Source organism: Bidens hawaiensis, unplaced genomic scaffold, assembly GCF_021521415.1.
Source record: "Bidens hawaiensis isolate Kalapana, Puna unplaced genomic scaffold, B.hawaiensis_p1.1 tig00007257_1, whole genome shotgun sequence".
Classification (NCBI taxonomy): Eukaryota; Viridiplantae; Streptophyta; class Magnoliopsida; order Asterales; family Asteraceae; genus Bidens; species Bidens hawaiensis.
In genome coordinates, this window is record NW_027491501.1 from 499804 (window position 1) to 503994 (window position 4191).

Genomic DNA, 4191 nt, shown 5'->3' on the forward strand with positions numbered 1-4191 from the left:
GATCTTCAGGATAGCCGTTTACCTGAAGACTTTGACTTGATCGGGGCGATAGAAGTTAAATTTTTTTTCTCTTTCGGGAAATGAAATTATTTTTCAAGTCTACTACTTCGTAAGAAGTTGTATTTACTATGTTTAACAGAAAATTGATCCAACCTTGGAAAGTGATACATATACTGATTCTGTGTGCTTAACTAGTGAAGTTATTAGGCCTAAAAGACTTTAGAAAAGTCATTGTATGTCATGGTAGCTTTTTATGGTGCGTAAAAGTATAAGTGATACTAACTAAATCTACTCGATTTTACGTGGAAACTTCTTAAGAGTTGTGCATGTCTCCATATATACCTTTCCGAATGATAGGCAGAAAAGCGATTACCCAATCATACACGAGCCCGTGAGTGTTCTGATTCCCGTGAAGATAGTGTGTCAAGAAACTACAGTGATCCAGATTCGGGACTGGCAGTTGTTTACTACTCTGAAGTTTGTGTAAATACTTAAAAAAAAATGTGTGAGTGATTGAGACATTCTAGAGTTAATAATATTAATACTTCTCAATCAAGATGTAAGAAAGAGTACGAGAAGAAGAGTCTAAAGATTGAAGAGTACGAGAAGAAGAGTCTAAAGATCGAAGAGTACGAGAAGAAGAGTCTAAAGATCGAAGAGTACTTACTATTTAATCAGACACTACGAGTCGAGGTCAAATCGGGGTGACTTGGGGAAAGCCAAATACGCTTTGAGAATAGATAGGAGGCATCATAATCTCTGAGTTGTTGCCCATTTAAATTTTGAGCTTAATTGAACCTAACCCGTATCACAGAAACGATGAAAACCATTCTAAGTTATTTACCTGCTTACAACCTGTTTCTTTATGTCATAATACGGCTGAACACGGATCTGTGTGACAGTCACGTAGTTAGTATGATTCCTGTTCGGATCTTTTCTAAAACATGGTAGTCCCTATCGAGACTGAAATTTGATCCCGTGTACTTTATTTTTAAAATTTTTCTACTTATGTAGTTGTATGATTTTATACCTGGTTACTTGGTCTTGATCGTATCATTTAACACTTTAAAGGTTGTTTTAAAACTTAATTGCAAATTGTTCAAATTATAGGGTTTGTTTTGAAAATTTTAATACCGGCGAAGTTATCCATAACTTCGCCTGCAAGGCGAAGTTATCCTTAACTTCGCCTGTATAACTCTGACCCTATATAAAGAAGTTTTAAGGTCAAACTGTTCATCATTTTCATAAACCGGCGAACTTACTCACTGAAACCCTAAGCGAAGTTACATATCAATTCATCTGTGTTAATCTTTCTCTGTTCTAATCCGATTAAAGGTGTGTAGGGTTGATATATCGTATAATCATTGTCATGGGTGTTAATCATAGGTCGTATTGACCCGATTCAAGACTCCGTTTTGTCGAAACTTCAAATACCCGATTATCAAACTTGTTATTACGTGGTCGTAATCTACTTGAACGTCTAGATCGTCATAAAATCATGTTTTACGGAGTCCTCAATCTCCAAATTCACCAACTACACGTCGATTCGAAAACCTAACTGTTGCCGATTCATATTCAGGCGAACTTACAGGTTAGGCGAAGTTATTCTTAACTTCGCCTGAGGTTTAACTTCGCCTTATAATTAATTGTGTAACAGTACTTTAGCGATGTTGTGGTTAGGCGAAGTTATCATTAACTTCGCCTGGCCCTTTTTACTTAACTGTTATCCGGCGAAGTTCAAGTTGAGGCGAAGTTGTTCCCAACTTCGCCCCACCTCTAACTTCGCCTATACAGAATGAATCACAACTTCGCTCATGGTAACAGGCGAACTTGTGATTTGCTTTGACGTTTATCTAACTTAGTCTGTTTGATGCAGATATGGCTGCTGTAGGTGGTACAGGCGGTGATGACGGTGGTGATAACCAAAGACAGTTCTTCCCGGGTCATAACATGTACATAATATTAGACCCGGAGGCGAGCGGAGTTGATGATTTCCGCGAAATCATCACATTCTTACTACGCTCGCGTATATTCCACGCGATTACGACAACACTGCCAATATCCTTGCCAAACATTGAGGATTTTTGGCAGATTGTGGAATATGACTGTAGGGTCGAGCCCCCGGTGATGCGAGCAACAGTCAACAATCACATTGTTCAGTTCTCATCTGAACAGATACGGGCGGCTTTACGATTTGGAGATGAGACGAGGGATGACCCGACAGATTTTGTGGCTCCTTTCCGTGATGGAGCGTTTCTGAGGATGGATACTCTGCTCCCTTGGGAGATACTCAGAGAAGGAAGGGGTTTTTGCTTGACCAGTGGCGCTTTCTCATGCATGTAATGATAGTTTGCATGTCAGGGAGAAAGGCGGGCACTGATGGTATGGGCGCGACCATGCAGTCGGCGATGACTGCTCTGACTTATAATAAGCGTTACAGCTTTAGTCAGATGGTCTTCTACGAGATTGATCGACAAAGAAGAGCGGTGGCGCGTGAGAGATTTATCATGTATCCAAGATTCCTCCAAATGATCTTGAATCATGTTGCTCCAACGCTACCTCGGCGCCGCCCGATCAGATACGTTGAAAGTGTGAGCAAAAGGATCTTCGCCCAATGCAGATCCTCCAGTGCGAGGAGCAAACCTGAGCTCCGTCCTCGGCATACTCCACTATTTGGGTACTTGATCAACCCGGAGTATGTGCCTGCTCGTGGGGACGAGTTTCGGGACCCGGCACCACAACAGGCAGGAGCACCTCAAGCTATACCTGCTGCTCCTGTTGTGTCACCGGAGGAGAACGTAGATCTTGACGCAGAGTTTGGCAGTCAAGGATTCTTTGACATGGAGAGGGTGGGCCCTGAAGAGAATGTGCAAGTCTCGGTTGAGAGGGTGTCGAGTGTGAATGTCACTAGGGCAGCTACAACGGTGGCTGACTCTGATTCAGAAGATGATGTGGCTGTAGCGAGACGAATTCTAGTCAACCATGAACGGGTTCAAGGGAAAAGAAAGAGAACTGATGATGACAGCGAGTCAGACTATGAAGAAGAGGTACATCAGTTGATTCGGAGATCAAGAAGGGAACGGGCAGGTGCAGGATCGGGAGCTGGTGAGAGCTCGAGGGTGGTACGTTTCACCCCACCCGCACTGTCCGGTATGACAATGGTCCCATCATCATTACAGGTCACAAGGCCAAGCGCCACGGATGTTCCCGTGGTGGCTACCTCATCTGCCTTTGGCCTCCCACCAACTACATTCCAACTATCGGCTCCGGAGATTGTATCGTTGCCACCTCCAACTCTTACTCCAACGGAGGTCGTGGCATGATTTATTGAGTCGACGGTTGTGGCCACTGCAGGGTTATCGGTGACGATACCACCTGCGGTTACGTCTATGCCTACTTCTGAGGTCCCGGTTACATCGGAAATCCCTCCTCAGTATACTCAAGATATATCACATCTGAGGTTTGATTTCGATGCAACCTTATCAGACTCTGAACGAATAGCAGCACTTGAACGGGTCGTGGCAGAACAGTCAAGGATTAATCTTATCCAGACCCAGGCTATTCAACGCCTAGTTGCTGAGAATCAGATGCAGTCGTCCCTGCTGGTAGAACATGGTAAAATCATAGATGCTTTGAAGGAGTTCTTGGCATCTCAGGGGGAGACGAGCTGTAAAGGCGATGAGCTGAGGACTAAGAAGCGAAATGATAGAGACGATGATCCCAATGCATCGAAAGGTGCAGGTGGTGAGTTGCCAAGAACTGAACAAGCTCTTGGGACTTCCACAACTCAGGGGGAGTCAACAAGTGCAGCTGGCGGTTCGGGTGATGATGTGGTGGTAGTGGACGTTGAGGAGATGGATGATGAATTCATAGGTGATGATGATGTATTACTAGTGGATGAGATAGAGAAGATTGGTGCAGAGATAGTGATTGATAATGATATAGAAGAGGGAGAGATTGTAGAAGAGAATGTGGAGCATGAGATACCAGAAGTTGATAAGCCAGATATGGGTAAAGAGATTGGGAATGATGAGACGGAATGGGAAGAGCAGCCAAGATGGAAAGAAGGCTATGCTCAATGGTTTGTAAAAACGAAGAAACCGGCGGTCCCTACAATGTTCAAGAAGAGTTACAACATTAGAGGCTATGCTGAAGCGAGAAAGGGGATTATATGCTGGATATATGATGAGC